This window comes from Bufo gargarizans, chromosome 4 (genome assembly GCF_014858855.1).
Source record: "Bufo gargarizans isolate SCDJY-AF-19 chromosome 4, ASM1485885v1, whole genome shotgun sequence".
Classification (NCBI taxonomy): domain Eukaryota; kingdom Metazoa; phylum Chordata; class Amphibia; order Anura; family Bufonidae; genus Bufo; species Bufo gargarizans.
In genome coordinates, this window is record NC_058083.1 from 109,060,929 (window position 1) to 109,079,971 (window position 19,043).

The following is a 19,043-nucleotide window of genomic DNA, read 5'->3' on the forward strand; positions in this document are numbered from 1 at the left end:
CTGTGATGCTCTTTCATAAATACTGTGCCACTGCAGTGCCTGCTTATAGCTTTATGCTAGATAAAGGAAAGCAGTAGCTGGTTTTAATAGGCATTTTTGTTCCCTTTATTACAGAATAGTAAAACAAAATTAAATCCATTTATTTTGTAATGAAAACCTCTACAATATTTTATTTAATGTTTGCAGGCTGAAAAAGGGGTTATTAGTATAATATTTTATTCATGAAGTTTCAAATTACTATTTAATCTGTAATATTATATATATATATATATATATATATATATATATATATAAAACAAAAAAGAAGATTCGGCGGCACCAGTACGCTGGCTCAGGTGCTATGTCCAAGGGAATGAGCTTCAACCTTCTTATATATGTAGAAAACGGGACAGCACTCCAAGGCTTGAAGAGGATAGATAACTTTATTCACCCATGTGAAAAATAATAGCAACGTTTCAGCTCACAACTGAGCCTTTCTCAGGCTTGAGAAAGGCTCAGTTGTGAGCTGAAACGTTGCTATTATTTTTCACATGGGTGAATAAAGTTATCTATCCTCTTCAAGCCTTGGAGTGCTGTCCCGTTTTATATATATATATATATATATATATATATGTATATATATATATATATATATATATATATATATATTTATATACACACACACACAGTGTATATATATACACTGAGCAAAAATATAAACGCAACACTTTCGGTTTGGCTTCTATTTTGCATGAGCTGAACTCAAAGATCTGAAACATTTTCTACATACATAAAAGACCCATTACTCTCAAATATTGTTCACAAATCTGCCTAAATCTGTGTTAGTGAGCAATTCTCCTCTGCCGAGATAATCCATCCCACCTCACTGGTGTGGCATATCAAGGTGCTGATTAGACAGCATGAATATTCCACAATAAAAGACCACTCTGAAATGTGCAGTCTGATCACACAGCAAAATGCCACGGATGTTGCAACGTTTGAGAGAGCGTGCAATTGGCATGCTGACTGCAGTAATGTCTACCAGAGCTGTTGCCCGTGCAATGAATGTTCAATTCTCTACCATAAGCCGTTTCCAAAGGAGTTTCAGATAATTTGGCAGTACATCCAACCGGCCTCACAACCGCAGACCACGTGTAACCACACCAGCCCAGGACCTCCACATCCAGCATGTTCACCTCCATGATCTTCTAAGACCAGCCACCCAGCACCCAGCTGCAGCAACAATCGGTTTGCATAACCCAAAAATTTCTGCACAAACTGTTAGAAACCGTCTGAGGGAAGCTCATCTGCATGCTCATCATCCTCATCGGGGTCTGGACCTGACTGCAGTTTGTCGTCGCAACCGACTTAAGTGGGCAAATGCTCACATTCGATGGCGTCTGGCATGTTGGAGAGGTGTTCTGTTCATGGGTGAGTTCCGTTTTTCACTGTTCAGGGCAGATGGCAGGCAACTTGTGTGGCGTTGTGTGCGTGAGCAGTTTTCTGACGTCAACGTTGTGGCTTGAGTGGCCCATGGTGGTGGTGGGGTTATGGTATGGGCAGGCATATGTTATGGACAACAAGCACAGGTGCATTTTATTGATGGCATTTTAAAATGCATACAAATACCATGACAAGATCCTGAAGCCCATTGTTGTGCCATTTATCCACAACAATCACCTCATGTTGCAGCATGATAATGTACAGCCCAATGTTGCAAATATCTGTACACAATTCCTGGAAGCTGAAAACATCCTAGTTCTTGCATGGCCAGCATACTCACTGGACATGTCACCCATTGAGCATGTTTGAGATGCTCTGGATCGGCATATATGACATTTCCTGCCAATATTCTGCAACTTCGCACAGCTTATGAAGAGGAGTGGACCAACATTCCACAGGCCACAATCAACAACCTGATCAACTCTATGTGACGGAGATGTGTTGCACTTTGTGAGGCAAATGGTGGAAACACCAGATACTGACCCCTCCCCAGCAAGGCAAAACTGTGCACATTTTAGAGTGTCCTTTTATTGTGAGCAGTCTAAGGCACACCTGTGCAATATTTATGCTGTCTAATCAGCACCTTGATATGCCACACGTGGGAGGTGGGATGGATTATCTCGGCAAAGGAGAAGTGCTCACTAATACAGATTTAGACAGATTTGTGAACAATATTTGAGAGTAATGGGTCTTTTGTGTATGTAGAAAATGCTTAAGATCTTTGAGTTCAGCTCATGCAAAATGGGAGCAAAACCGAAAGTGTTGCGCAACAATTTTGTAGAAAAACAAAGTCCACACCTTGGGAGAACAGATCTAGCCAAATTAGTAGATGAAAGTTTAAGCTGTGGAACTGTAGAAGGTTGTTACGCAGAGGGTTAACTAGCAGGCCTTGAGTTCAGTCACAAAGCACAGAAGCACAGGAACCCATATTGTAAAAGCGGCTGCTGTGCGCCACTGTGCCCCTGCTTACCACCGCGGTCCCGAGCGCCATGTTCAGCGGTGATCTGCTGCCAGTGTTTCCTTTCAGCCCTGGCCACAGCATGCTTTCTGCTTGTTTCATGCAGCATTTCCTTAAGGGCCACCACTTCCTGTGTTTTATGGGTTGGATCATCATGTAACCTTGCCAACCAATCCTAACCCTCCTGCACATATATCAGTGGCTCAGCCCCCTTCCCAGATGCCTCAGTGTCAAGGTCCTTATGTCCTGCTAAGGTTCCTGATAGCCACTTGTGTTTCTCTGTTCCTGACTCGTACTTGTGTTCCTGGAATCCGCATACCTTTTTGATCCCTGCCTGCTTACCTTGACTCTCCTGTTGCCGATCCGAATTGCCTGACCTGTACCTGTGCCACCTGCCATGACCTATTGCCTGTCTGACTTTGCCTCTGCCTCATCCTTCGGCGCTGCACTGTTGCTCCTGGTAACTACTCAGCCTGCTGACAACGCCTGTACCTCAGGTACCTCCTGGCCTGCCTGGACCAGCTGCCTTGTGTGCCTATCCTCCTCAAGAGGTAGCGACCTGGTGGTCCCCTCGGGAAAGTCTATCCCCACCATCAGAGGTACTGTGAAGATCAAGGATTTCACTTAAACAACGCCCTTAAAGGAGGCAGGACACGTGGCACAGTGGGTTCACACCCACTAGTTCGTGACACATATGTAATCACAGGCACTGCCCAAGTCTGGTTTAATTCCTTCACCCACAACTCTGATTGGAGCTGAGCTAGAGGCCTGAATGACTTGACATCCCAAGTCTCTGGCAGACCAGCCAAAACATAGATAGAGATAAAAAGATATTTAAAAAAAAGTTGATGATGCGAGTAGGTAAAGGGGTTTTGGACCCAAACTTGAACCCGAACTCGGACCCTAATAAAGTCAGTGGGGAATCGAACTTCACTTTATTATTTTCCGTTATAAGATGGTTATAATGGAAAATAATAGCATTCTTAAGACAGAATGCTAAATAAAATGGCCATTGAGGGGTTAAAAATAATAAAAAACTCACCTCATCCACTTTATAGCACATCCAACATCCTCTTCTTTCTGCAGAACCTGCGATGATGTCACGGAGCTCGCCATGTGGTGAGTGTAGTGACGTCACCACAGATACTTCTACAGTCCTGATCAAAAGTTTAAGACCACTTGAAAAATGGCAAAAAAAAAACATGTTTTACATTGTTGGATCTTAACAAGGTTCCAAGTAGAGCTTCAAAATGCAACAAGAAGAAGTGAGAGTGAGACAAAACATTTTTTGAGCATTCAATTAATAAAATATAACAATTAAACTGAAACAGGCTGTTTATCAGCTGAACCAAATTTTCGGACCACATGCCTTTAAAAGGCCAAATCTGTGCAAAGATGTGGATTCATTGTGATTTTCTGTCAGGTAGTCACACGTTGTGATGGCAAAGGCAAAAAAAAACCTCTCCCTTTTTGAACGTGGTCGGGTTGTTGAACTGTATAAGCAGGGTCTCTCACAGAGCGCCATCGCTGCTGAGGTGGGACACAGTAAGACAGTCACTTGGAATTGCTTAAATTTATCCTGAGGGCTATGGAACAAAAAATTCAAGTGGAAGACCCAAAAAAATTTCATCAGCACTGAGCCGGAGGATCTAATTGGCTGTCCGTCAAGACACTGGATGATCCTCGACCCAAATTAAGGCCCTTACTGGTGCTGACTGCAGCCCCATGACCATCAGATGGCATCTGAAACTGAAGGGCTTCAAAAACAAAAAAACGTCTTGAAAGACCTCGTCTCCTTGAACGCCTCAGAACTGCTCGTTTGGACTTTGCAAGAGAGCACCAAACATGGGACATTCAAAGGTGGAAGAAAGTTTCATTCTCTGATGAGAAAAAATGTAACCTTGATGGTCCTGATCAGTGATGGCCAGTTTGCAGTATTCGTCGACGAACACATGCGATCTGCCATCTTTATTCCCAAGCCCGGCCATGCAGAGGTAAGTTCTGATGAAGGCTGTTCTCTGAACTGCCTGCTCCCGGTGACTGCATGTGTTTCAGAGCAGCTTGCGGCGCAGGCACAGGTATGGTTTTACCTCTGCATCGCCGGGCTTGGGAATAAAGATGGCAGATAGTATGTGTTCGTCGACGAACACTGCAAACTGGCCATCACTGGCCCTTACGGTTTCCAACGTTACTGGCATGACAAGCAGATCCCACCTGAGAGTTTTCCTATGCGCCACAGTAGAGGGGGTGCCATAATGGTCTGGGGTGCTTTTTCCTTCAGTGGAACAATGGAGCTTCAGGAAGTGCAGGGGCGTCAAACAGCTGCTGGTTATGTCCATATGTTGCAGAGAGCATTCCTCATGACTGAGGGCCCTCGTCTGTGTGGTAACGACTGGGTTTTTCAACAGGACAACGCTACAGTACACAATGCCCGCAGGACAAGGGACTTCTTCCAGGAGAATAACATCACTCTTTTGGCCCATCCTGCGTGTTCCCCTGATATAAATCCAATTGAGAACCTTTGGGGATGGATGGCAAGGGAAGTTGACAAAAATGGACAACAGTTCCAGACAGTAGATGGCCTTCTTACGGCCGTCTTCACCACTTGGAGAAATGTTCCCACTCACCTCATGGAAACGCTTGCATCAAGTATGCCAAAACAAATTTTTGAAGTGATAAACAATAACAGCGGAGCTACTCATTACTGAGTTCATGTTTGTAAATTGGATTTCTGTTTTGAGGGGGTTTAGTTTTTTTTTGGAGGTGTGGTCCTAAACTTTTGATCAGCTGAAAAACAGCCTGTTTCAGTTTATTTGTTGTTTTCATTAAATTGAATGCTCAAAAAATGTTTTGTCTCACTCCCATTTCTTCTTGTTGCATGTTGAAGCTCTATTTGGAACCTTGTTAAGATCCAGCCATGCTGAATATGATTTTTTGCCATTTTTCAAGTGGTCTTAAACTTTTGATCAGGACTGTATCTTCATTCAGCAGAACCTGCGATGACGTCACTGTGCTCACCACATGGTGAGCGCGGTGACTTCATCGCAGGTCCTTTTGCAGGTCCTGCAGTAAGAAGAAAGAAGAGGATACCGGCTGCGCGATCAAGTGGATGAGGTGAGTTTTTTTGTTAGTTTTTTAAACCCTCAATAGCCATTTAATTTAGCATTCTAACATTATTTTCCGTTATAACCATGTTATAATGGAAAATAATTAAATCACCCGAACACCAAACCCGAACTTCAGTAAAAAGGTCTGGGTTTGGGTAACTGAACTCGCAAAGTTCAGTACAAACCCAAACTTTACAGTTTGGGTTCGTTCAACCCTAGCTAGTAGTGTGGTGGTGGTTCTCCTCGAGCTTTCCTGGGATTTCTATATGAGGACAGAAGTTTTTAATGCAGGAAATTGATTTGTAAAATATCATTAAAAACATGCTGATCAAAGTATTTGTATTTGAGAAACTGCAAAAATGATTATTAGAGGACAAAATATTTTATATGTACAGTGATTAAAGCCATGATGTTGTGATTGATGCAGAATGTGGTCTGGCATTATCTTGTTGAAAAATGCAGGGCCTTTCCTGAAAGAGATGACGTCTGGATGGGAGCATATGTTGTTCTAGAACCTGAATATATTTTTCTGCATTGATGGTGCCTTTCCAGACATGCAAGCTGCCCATGCCACACGCACTCATGCAACCCCATACCATCAGAGATGCAGGCTTCTGAACTGAGCGTTGATAACAACTTGGGTTGTCCTTGTCCTCTTTTGTCCGGATGACATGGCGTCCCAGATTTCCAAAAAGAACTTCGAATCGTGACTCGTCTGACCACAGAACAGTCTTCCATTTTGCCACACTCCATTTTAAATGATCCCTGGCCCAGTGAAAACGCCTGAGCTTGTGGATCTTGCTTAGAAATGGCTTCTTCTTTGCACTGTAGAGTTTCAGCTGGCAACGGCGGATGGCACGTTGGATTGTGTTCACTGACAATGGTTTCTGGAAGTATTCCTGAGACCATTCTGTGATTTCCTTTACAGTAGCATTCCTGTTTGTGGTGCAGTGTTGTTTAAGGGCCTGGAGATCACGGGCATCCAGTATGGTTTTACGGCCTTGACCCTTACGCACAGAGATTGTTCCAGATTCTCTGAATCTTCGGATGATGTTATGCACAGTTGATGATGATAGATGCAAAGTCTTTGCAATTTTTCGCTGGGTAACACCTTTCTGATATTGCTCCACTATCTTTCTGCGCAACATTGTGGGAATTGGTGATCCTCTACCCATCTTGGCTTCTGAGAGACACTGCCACTCTGAGAAGCTCTTTTTATACCCAATCATGTTGCCAATTGACCTAATTAGTGTTAATTGGTCTTCCAGCTCTTCGTTATGCTCAAAATTACTTTTTCCAGCCTCTTATTGCTACTTGTCCCAACTTTTTGGGGATTTGTTGACACCGTGAAAGTTTGAATCAACGTATTTTTACTTTAAAATGATACATTTACTCAGATTAAACGTTTGATCTGTCATCTACGTTCTATTACAAATAAAATATTGACATTTGCCATCTCCACATCATTGCAATCAGTTTTTATTCACAATTTGTTTAGTGTCCCAACTTTTTTGAAATCCGGTTTGTACTAGTTTGCATTGTAATGTACTCCAGAATGTAAAGCTGCCCATACACTAGTTCGGGCCAACTGCTATTTCTCTAGAATCCCCCATAGCTGAGCGTGCATGTGTTCTGAATGGGGCAAGGGGAGAAAGCTGCTGCCAGTCACCACTGATGACAGAAAGAAATAAGGGAATGGAAAGTAGTGTTAACCACTCCTGACACACCTGTTTTAATAGCTTCCTGCATTCCCCATGTAACAACAATTCTGGAGCATCTATTTTTATGGCTCTATGTTGTGCCATTCCTTTATTATTTCTACTCGAAGTTATGAATCAATTGATAGCAGTCTGCAGTAAGGGTACAGAGGGGAGGTAACCAGTTGGGGGGGTGTACCTGCACAGTTTCACTATATCCAATCAGTGCTGCCATTGTCAGACTGTGCAGTTACACCCCACAACTTGTTACCTCCCCTCTGTACCCTTACTGCAGACTGCTAGCAATTCATTCATAACTTCTAGTAGGAATAACACAGGAATGGCACAACATAGAGCCATAGGAATAGATGCTCCAGAATTGTTGTTACATGGGGAATGCAGGAAGCTATTAAAACAGGCCTGTCAGGAGTGGTGACAGGTCCTCTTTAATGCTAGTTCAGTCTACACAGGAGTTGTTTGTAATCTATTCACAGTTTCTATACAGGCACATAGGTCTTCATGGCAACTTCATTTTATAATTTTAAATGTATTGAAACAATCATAACATGAGCAATGTGAATTTTTTCTTGAAGTTTAAATTTTTTATATCTTTGTGTAAAATCCATTGTTTCTCCTACAGCCCCTCTCATGTGCTACTGAGTAGCGGTGTGCCCCCTGAGGCAGCACGTGGTGCCATACGCTTGAGTGTGGGCCGAGACACTTCAATAGAAGATGTGGATTTGATTGTTGAAGATCTCAAGCAAGCTGCACAGAGACTGGAAAATAAAGGCACTGAAGAAGGGGAACTAAAAAACTGACAGACATTACTGTTTAATTCCAGCATGACCAAGCGCTGTACATGTATGGTGCTTGGATCTGGGCTTTAATCCAGAACACGGCTATCGTCGGGTCTCCCGCTGTCAGTGACAGCTGTGCGCCCCAAGCAGAAGACATAAGTGTTTTATTACCACTTCTGCCTTTTCCTCTGCTCAGTGCATAGCACTAAATGACTACTATGCATTGAATAGAGGAAGCAGCCATGCCACTTACTTTATTGGACTTGTGCTCATGTGATTGCCAGGTGTCCCGAGAACAAGCAGAGCTGCAGGGTCTTAGCAGACCCTGAATAGCTCTGCCTTAGGCCTCCTGCACACGACCGTATGTCTTTTTCAGTGTTCTGCGGGCCGTTTTTCCCAGATGCGCTTTTTAATTTTATTTTTTTTTCTGTATTGGTTCCGTTCCGTTTTCCATATGGCATATACAGTAATTACATAGAAAAAATTGGGCTGGGCGTAAAATTTTCAATAGATGGTTCAGCAAAAACAGAATTTATACGGAATGCATGTGTTCCGTTTTTTTTTTTTGCGGACCCATTGACTTGAATGGAGCCACGGAACGTGATTGCGGGTAATAATAGGACATGTTCTATCTTTCGACAGAACGGAAAAACAAAAACTGAATGCATACGGAACACGTTCCGTTTTTTTTGCGGAACCATTGAAATGAATGGTTCCATATACGGAATGCAAAAACGGTCCATTTGTGTGCAAGAGGCCTTATACAGTGCACCCACAGGGGGCTGTTTTGCCCTGTAACTGGGTCTTGGTGTGAGTTTGCATATTTAAAGAATAAAAGCTATAGTTTGCAAAAAAAAAAAAATTTTTATAAATGTATAATTTTTTTTTTCTTAAAATAAACCTAAAAAATTAAAAAAATTATCTAAAACACTTTTATAAAAAGCCCTAGGTGTCATGTAAAAACCTAACCACAACACTTCTCCTATTGCTGTGTGCTGCAAGATGAGCCAGAAATGTAACTACCACACCCTTCCCTGTTCCAAAAACTCTGCCCACTACACCCTCCATCATACCCTTGCTGTCTCCTCTTAATGTCCCCCCCCCCCCGTCTCCTCTTAATGTCCACCCCCCCCCCATCCCAAACAACTATTTCTCATCTGTCATGTGATCGGGTGGCGAGCTGTAATCTGCAAAGTAGGGTAGAAAGCTTTTCCACTGTAATAGTGGAATAGCAGATTTTGGGGGTAGGGGATTAAATAGTTGTGCAGAGGTGCTGTGGGGACTGCAGGATGAAGCTCTCTCTGATGTTGTTAATCTTTTATTTGAAGTATGTGGGGAAGTCCTCAACTGTGATAAAAGGTTAGGGAGGGTGCATTGGGGGATGGAGAAAAGAGCTAAAAGTGTTAAAACTCGATTTTTCTACTTGCCGTAAAATCTGTTTCTCTTCTGTTTATTAGAGGACACAGGCATTGACCATGGGTATAGCTGTTGTCGCGAACACAAAGGACACAGTGTAAGCTCCTCCCTCTTCAGCTAGACCCTTCCTACAGGGACCAAGCTAAATCAGTTAGTGCAAAAGCAGAAAATCGCACAATGTACAAACCCAGAACCACACAGGCCCAAAAGGCCTTTAAACAAAAGAATGGGTGGGAGCTGTGTCCCCCGATGAACGGAAGAGAAACAGATTTTAAGTCCAAAAATCTTGTTTTCTCATCCGTCTCATTGGGGGACACAGGCTTTGACCATGGGAACGTTACAGAGCAGTCCCCAAGGGTGGGCATAACATGCAACCCTCCCGTCAATCGGAGAACTGCCGTCTGCTAGACTCTACGCCTCAGAGACGCGTCAGCAGACGCAAAGGTGTGCACTCTATAAAACTTGCAAAAAGTATGCAAAGATGACCAAGTAGCCGCCTTGCACACCGGAAGGGCCGAAGCCCCGTGATGCACCGCCCAAGAAGCCCCCACTGCCTGAGCCGAATGAGCAGTCACCCGGAAGGACGGGGCCCGGTCCTTAACGCGGTACGCTTCCACAATAGTCAAACAAATCCATCGGGAAATGGAAGTCTTTGATGCTGCCAGCCCTCGTCTCGGTCCCCTTTGAAATCGCGAACAGGGAATCCGTTCGCCGGAAAGATGCCGTCTGCAACAGATGGATCCGAAAGGCTCGTACCAAATCCAGGGTATGGAGCGACTGCTCCAGAGGATGAGACGGGTCCGGACAAAATGAAGGGAGAATAATCTCCTCACTTAGATGGAATGCCGACACCACCTTCGGCAGGAAGGACTGCACAGGGCGAAGGACCACATCAGAGAGAGCTTCATCCTGCAGTCCCCACAGCCCCTCTGCACAACTATTTAGTCCCCTCCCCCCAAAACCTGCTATCCCACTATTACAGTGGAAAAGCTTTCTACCCTACTTTTCAGATTACATCTTGCCACCCGATCGCATGACCCGATCCTATGCTACCTCATCCTAAGCTGACATCTTTAACCTATAAATAACCCCTGGTGTCTTCCTATCCTGTTTTAAACATGCTATCATCACACCCATCCTCAAAAAGCCTTCCCTTGACCAATCTTCTTTGTCTAGATATTGCCCCATATTATTACCCCCATATGCCTCCAAGCCCCTTAAACAACAGGTCCACCTTGAACTGTCTTCCTACCTCTCTTCCTGCTACACCACCTGCTCGTCTCATTCCCTCTCTGTTTTTGTCCTACAAGGATCTGTCCTAGGATTCCTGCTATTCTCATGCTACACCTTCGGCCTAGGACAGCTCATAAGAGTCCCATGCTATTCACTATCACTTTTATACTGATGACATGCAAATGTACCTCTCTGATTCAGATATCACCTCCTTACTATCCAGAATTTCGCAATTCTTGTATGCTATATCCTCCTCCCTCTCTTTCTAAAACTTAGAGGTGATCCAGAAAATCATAATGATGACCTATCTGATGTACAGTGATGTCTCATGGCCTATGAAGAAGCTGTGGCACTCCCGAAGCACCGGATTTCTCAGGTGATCTTCGAGGTTCCCTTGAGTTGGACCCCGTTGATCTGATATTAATGACTTATCCTGAGGATCGGTCATCAGTATTATTTCCAGGATAATCCCTTTAACATGGATTAAAAAGAATGTATCATTTTTCCCCCACTCAACCCCCCACAACAGACCTATCTATCACGGGTAATAGCTGCACACCCTCCCCAGTCAACAAAGTCTGCTGCCGTGGAGTAACCTTTCATTCTCACCTGTCCATCAAACCAGACATCTAAGCCCTTTCCACCTCCTGCCGCCTCCAACTTAAAAATATCTCTTGGATCCTCATTATCTCTCGGTTAGACTACTGTAACATCCTACTCTGTGGCCTTCCATCTTGCACCTCTCCAATCCATCCTCAACTCTGCTGCCCGACTAATCCTCCTCTCCCCAGGTTAGCATTCACTGGCTTCCCATCGCCCAGCAAAATCAGTTTAAAATACTAACAAATACATTTAAAGGGGTTGTCTGAGACTAAAAATTGCCCCCATATACCTGGGCCCCTCACACTGAATACCTTTACCTGACTCCCTGTTCCCTGCGGCGCTCCTGGTTCCCGCACAGCCGCTGCAGCTTCTATCCGTGAGCGGATTAAAACATCAGATGGGGGGGGGGGGGAGCAGCCAATGGCAGGCGCGGACAGGGACGAGCCTCCCTAGCATCGCAGGTGACTCTAGGATGTTTTTATCTGTGCACGGGGAGAAGCAGCAGGGGACCAGAAGCGGCGTGGGGTGCCGTGGGGAGCCAGATATTCAGTGGGAGGGGCCCAGCATATGGGGGAGCATTTTGTAGTCTTGGATAACCCCTTTAAGGCTGTCCACAACCTGTCCGCTCCATACATCTGTGACCTGATCTCCTGATGCACCCCCACACGTAATCTCCGGTCCTCACAAGACATAACATAGTAACATAACATAGTTTATAAAGCCGAAAAAAGACATCTGTCCATCCAGTTCGGCCTGTTATCTGGCAAGTTGATCCAGAGGAAGGCAAAAAAAAAACTTATGGGGAAAAAAAATTCCTTCCCGACTCCAATCAGGCAATCAAAATAACTCCCTGGATCAACGACCCCTCTCTAGTAGCTATAGCCTGTAATATTATTACACTCCAGAAATACATCCAGGCCCCTCTTGGACTCTTTTAGTGAACTCCCCATCACCACCTCCTCAGGCAGAGAGTTCCATAGTCTCACTGCTCTTACCGTAAAGAATCCCATTCTATGTTTGTGTAAAAACCTTCTTTCCTCCAGACGCAGAGGATGTCCCCTCTTCACAGTCACAGTCCTGGGGATAAATAGCTGATGGGATAGATCTCTGTACTGACCCCTGATATATTTATACAAAGTAATCAGATCTCCCCTCAGTCATCTTTTTTCTAAAGTGAATAACCCTAATTGTGATAATCTTTCAGGGTACTGTAGTCCCCCCATTTCAGTTATTACTTTAGTTGCCCTTCTCTGATCCCTCTCCAACTCTGCTATGTCTGCCTTGTTCAGAGGAGCCCAGAACTGTACACAGTACTCAATGTATGGTCTGACTAGTGATTTGTAAAGTGGCAGGGCTATGTTCTCTTCACGGGCATCTATGCCCCTTTTGATGCAACCCATTATCTTATTGGCCTTGGCAGCAGCTGCCTGACACTCGTTTCTTTAGCTTAGTTTGCTGTTCACTAAAATTCCTTTTCCATGTCAGTGTTACCTAGTTTTTTACCATTTAGTATGTACGGGTGACTTGCATTATTCCTTCCCATGTGCATAACCTGACATTTGTCAGTGTTAAACCTCATCTGCCACTTCTCTGCCCAAGCCTCCAATCTATCCAGATCGCTCTGTAGTAATATACTGTCCTCTTCCGTGTTAATTACTTTACACAGTTTAGTGTCATCTGCAAAAATTGATATTTTACTCTGCAAGCCTTCTACAAGATCATTAATAATATATATTGAAGAGAATAGGGCCCAATACTGACCCCTGTGGTACCCCACTAGTGACAGTGACCCAATCTGAGTGTGTACCGTTAATAACCACCCTCTGTTTTCTATCATTAAGCCAGTTACAGACGTTTTCTCCCAGTCCGAGCATGGATGTGGTACAGTGTCAAATGCTTTGGAGAAGTCCAGATATACCTCCTTCTCTCCTCTCCTCTCATCACCTCTTCCCATAATCGCCTCAAGGATTTCCCCTGTGCTACCCCTTTACTCTGGAACTCTGTACCCCAACATATCAGACTCTCACCTATAGTGAAAACCTTTAAAAGAAACCTAAAAAACCCTCCTTTTCAGACAAGCCTTTAACCTACAGTAATCCTGCTGCCCCTGTATGACCAGCTTTACCCTACTGCATCCTCCCCCCCATACCTTGTAGATTGTAAGCCCTTGCAGGCAGGGTCCTCTCTTCTTCCGTACCAGTTTGTAACTTGTCTTGTTCATGTTTATTGTAATTGTTTTGTATCATGTATGTATATCCTTTATCATATGTACAGCACTATGGAATTAACAGCGCTTTAATAATATGAGGCGTTGCTCAGTGAGTTCCACAAAACATAGAAAAGTTGTATGTGTTCCAGCAAAACCTAAGAGAATTAGTAAGGTCACAGGGAACTTCCTTCCCTGACTAAAAGGAAAAAGTCCCTTTTGTATTTTCATAACCCTGTAGAGCATGAAGCAGTGATATTTTGCTCCCTCCATGTCGTTTATGCAGCAAAGATGGCTCTTCATCATAAAGAATCCACTGAAGAGCATCTCCAATCTATGCATCTCAAATCTATGGGAGACTATGCAAAAGACACACAAACTTGAGGCGGCTGCCTGGTTTACTAAACTCATTTTAAAAACTATTTTAGGGAATTCTCCAGACCGGAACCTCAAGTATTAACCAGAGCAGAGAACACTTACAAAGAGCGTCTCTCCCCCAGGGAAAATCCTGGTTGTCCTTGCATTATACTCGCAGCCTACTGATTTCAATAAGAGACTGTGTAATTCTTTGATTTTTCTGTGGTGGCGCTGCAGGGGTATCAAACACTTGCTGCTAAATTCAATTAAACTTCTCCCATAGTAGCAGGTATGTAAGGGTACTTTCACATCTGCGTTTTCCCTTTCCGCTATTATGATCTGTCATAGGATCGCAATAGCGAGGGAAAACACTTCTGTTTTGTCCCCATTCATTGTCAATGTGTTTGCAGGAATTTTAAATGTGATATGTTTGATTATTCCTTATGTTACTACTGTCTTTCTGCTGTCAAAAAATTGGTTCATGAAATTAAAGTAAAGTCAGATGAAATTCATCACCAACCATGATTGATGGGGTTTTCTGTTTAAAGGAATTGTCAAACCAGTGTAATAAAAAAAAAAAAATGGAAAAAAAAAAGGCTAAGAATACTTTCATTCATATTTACTCATCTTCTGACGCCCCTCCTTTAGACTTTTCACTGGTCCTTTCTTGGTCTCTGTACCTCCTGGTTCCTCTCAATGCAGAAATGTGACAGTAGCCACTGCAGTGACTCACTACAGCCAGTGATTGGTTGAGCAGTAATATCTCTGTGTCAAGAGGGACCAAGCAGAGACTATCGGAGAATTAGTGAGATATTGCTTTAATTTTTATTTTATTTTTATTAATGGTAGGACAACCCCTTTAAGGTATTTCTATAAATTATCTAAGCTAGATGCTGTATAGGGCATAACGGAAACAGAACAACACGGTCATGGACAATTATGATCCTGACCCAAATTTTGGTTTTCACAAAGTTTGCTACTTTTTATCAGATTTTTTTTTAATGGTATAACGAAGTACATCTAAAATTCAAGAAGAGTGGAACCCATAAAAACACTGACTACGACAACTGCTACCCCTCTGGGTGAGCAGACTAGGACCTGTTGTGTCACTCTGCGTCCGCACCCTTCTTTGAGCAGGGAGAGCAGACTCTGCTTTACACATCACTCTAAATAGCTTGTGAGGAGGATGGGTCAATAATAGCAATAAACATGGAGGCTGCAAACTCCAAAAACAGAATTAGTCAGTACATCCTGCAGGGTAAAACAAATATGCATGATCATAAAATATCTGTGCCCATCCACCAACAAGGTGCCCTCAATACAGGTGGGTACCTAACTCTAAACCTGTCTCTATACCGTTCATGTGCTAAATTGCACGTTTTTCACATGCAGATATCTCTCTTGAGTCTCCCAAGACAAATTACAATAAAAATCAGGACAAATTACAAATTTGCCCATCTCCAGTATGAATATTCAGTGTTTTTTTAATAATAAGATCTTTCCCTGGTGGTAGCCTCAAAGTGTTCAGTTAGTGTTTTTCATAAGATTTCCCCTGGTGTGCTTAAGTAGCTACATAATGTTTCTCTGGACATGCAAGTTAGGCTACATTCACACAAGCGTATTTTGTTTCTGTGTCCATTACGTTTTTTTGCGGGTAGGATGCAGACCCATTCATTTCAATGGGTCCGCAAAAAATGCGGACAACACACCGTGTGCTATCTATCCTGTAGCCCCACAAAAAAAATAGAACATGTCCTATTCTTGTCCGTTTTGCGGACAAAGATAGGCATTGTTACACTGGATCCGCAAAAAAACGGATGCCAAACGGAACGCCATCTGTTTTTTTTTTTTGCGGACCTCAAAACACATACGGTCATGTGAATGTAGCCATGTAGTCTTCTTTTTAAAAAGGAAAGAAAAACAGAGTGTCTCATAGCAAAAATCCAGCTCTTTCGGGGTAACTACCATTTAACCGAGCTGAGTAGAGAATATTTGCTTGCTGAGAGTGCTTGGCTGGCGTACTATTTCTCCTTATGGAGGGCACTGAGCATGCATGAGGAGTAGTGTAAGTTATTCGATGTCCTCTGACATTTCATCAACACAGTAATCTACCCCTAAAACCAGGAAGCTTTTTTCGCACTGTTTTATTTGCCAAAAAGTTGCTGTCAGATGTTTGCTGTTAGTCTATAAGAACAGATCACTGTCTTTACACATAAATGTTTTTCGAGGTCATTTTTATTTATTTTTTTCAAAAGCAGAATGCTCTAGTTATGGTATTTTTATGGCATCTTTCCCCTTAAGCTGGGTTCACATCACGTTTTTCCTATCCGTTTAAGGGTACCTTCACACTTGCGTTTTTCTTTTCCGGCATAGAGATCCGTCACAGGGGCTCTATACCAGAAAAGAACTGATCAGTTTTTTCCCAATGCATTCTGAATGGAGAGTAATCCGTTCAGTTTGCATCAGGATGTCTTCAGTTCAGTCGTTTTGACTGATCAGGCAAAAAAGAAAACCGCAGCATGCTACGGTTTTATCTCCGGCGAAAAAAAACGGAAGACTTGCCTGAACGCCGGATCCGGCATTTTTTCCCATAGGGATGTATTAGTGCCGGATCCGGCGTTCAGGATACCGGAATGCCGGATGCGCATGCGCATGCGCAGACTGAAAAAAAGGTGAAAAAAATAAATGCCGGATCCGTTTTGCTAGATGACACCGGAACGACGGATCCGGCATTTCAATGCATTTTTTCGACTGATCAGGCATTTTTAAGACTGATCAGGATCCTGATCAGTCTTACTAATGCCATCAGTTAGCATACATTTTGCCTGATCCGGCAGGCAGTTCCGGCGACGGAACTGCTTGCCGGATCTCTCTGTCGCAAGTGTGAAAGTAGCCTAACTTGTACAAAAAATATATACAGACTCTTCAGACTGATGTCATACAGTGGCATCTGTTCACCAGGAGTAGTGTAAGAGATATATATGTGTATATATATATATTATTTTTTTTTTTTTTTTTTACTGGACTGTGCAGGATACAAGAACGTGGTGTGCTGCGTTTTTGTATCCTTTATTTTTTTTATTTTTTGTACTGTATGCGTCAAACAGAGGCATAAAACTTGATGTGAACCCACACTTCGACTTCAATATGTTTATGTAATAGGCTACAGAGGACTTATTACCCAGATATCATTATGGGGGGAATTTATTATAAGTGATTCACACCAGTTTTATGGTATAAGCAGAATAGTTGCCAATTTGGTGCACACCATATGAAAGTCATGTGCACCTCTTACAAAATGTGTCATGTTTCATTGTGAAGAGCTTGTTTAATACTAGCATAGGAAACCCTTTCTTAAATATAAAAAAAAAAATGCCCCTGTAGAGTTTTCATAAAAAAAATTGTTAGCCCCGACAAAAATAATTTTCTAAACATAAATTTCTGTTAAAATGCTTTTATAGTGCATGCGCACTTTATGTAAACTATCCAACTAACTGCAGGAGTCAGGCGAACTTCTTGTGAGCAGCTCTCATCATAACCAGCGCGCTATAATCCCCAGTGGCCTACGGTGGCTAAAAAAGAGCATGGTATATAGGAGTTATCTATGTGTGTATATTGTGTATACATCAATTACTGTTATATTAATGCTTTATGCATTTCTTTTTTTTTTATCACTTTCACTGTGTACCACCAGGGTTTGGGGCACCCTTGGCCTGATAGGAGCTGCTCCATAGGGAAAATGGCATTTGATAGGAAGCCTGTTATGGTGAGTAGTGTGTGGAAGGAGCCACTATATCAGACATTCCTGTTGGAGGCCATGGTTATTCCACCAAATATACTTTTTGTTTGCTAATGTGAAGACAAATATTCTTCTGTCTTCAAATGAGTGTTTTATTATAACTGCATTTATCATCATTTTGGTTAAAAGAAATTACATAAATAATCAGTAACCAATATATTGGACAATCGATGCAGTCAAGGCAGCAGATGAAAAAAACAGGGAGATCTGTATTTTATACATTAAATGGTAACTGGAGGCAGTTACTTGACCAGTCTTGTCTCCCGGGCAGCTGTGTATCTCACACTTGTGCGAGGTTGGTAATAAAGCTGTTTTACTGACTGGATGGCACAGTATTCGTCAAGTGAGCTCCATTAGCTAACAACAAGATACCATCTCGATGCATGGTGTAAATGATCCTGCAAACTAAAGACTTCTGCCGCTTTGTATTGATTCCCTAGAGCAAGAGTAGTCTGTCGCTGAGAGATACAGAGACCAGTCCGGCGTTTGTCAGCTCATTTACCTTTATTTCCTGCTGCCGGTGTAACACCGACATATTCCACAGCACTGTACAGAGATGGGTGGTCAAACCGTGAACGAACGATGGTCTGGTGAAGGATCATTTCGCGCATTCAGATATACACATTTTTTTTCCGTATTGGTCGTTACAATCATTCAAGTCTGGTAATACATGTTCAGTGACACCGGGCAAAGAACGAACAGTGTTTCTAGGAATGTTCCTTCATGTAGAAAGAGCTATTGTCCACAAACAAGTTTACTTTGAACAGATGATCTTTTGTCTAATTATTGTACAGAAATGTCAAACACAATCTTCTTTTCAGGTGATTGCGGTAGGTCTGAAGGAGAAATTTAAAATATAAGTATAATGCCATTTTTTTATACCAGATATTACATTCCCAAGTGCTGCACATATGTAGACATTCCAAAAGGTGGGGGTGACACTTACTTGGATGTGGGGCTATAAATTAGAATGAACAGGACAAAGATGGTTTGGTAAAGAATATCAGATGTTTGGGATATGTTTACTAAAGAAGACCAGTAGGTAATCATGCGCTGTTCATGCATTATTGTATTCAATGGGGCAGCATGGAGAGTTTAATTCATCCAATGAGGATTAGACATTTATGTATAGTTGAGAATGATCTTGTATACAAGTTAAGTGGGGCCCTTCCCCTTCGAGCATTTTCCTTTTGTGTCTTGAAAGTGTAAGGGGTTCTCCAGGAATTAAGAAAATGTAATTACTTAAATATTACTTTATTATAAATACACTACTCACAAAAAGTTTGGGATATTTGGCTTAAGGTTAAAATGTATGAAAAATTTAAAAAGTTCACGCTACAGTGATATTATCAAGAAGTATATTTAGAGAAGGCTCACCTCTTAAACAA

At 42.6% G+C, this 19,043-nt stretch overlaps 1 protein-coding gene across 1 annotated transcript in view; it reads left to right on the forward strand.

Moving 5' to 3' along the window:
• LOC122935258 (cadherin-9-like) overlaps nt 1-19,043 on the forward strand; it is a 115,179-nt gene that overhangs the window by 75,007 nt on the left and 21,129 nt on the right. The window lies entirely within an intron of this gene.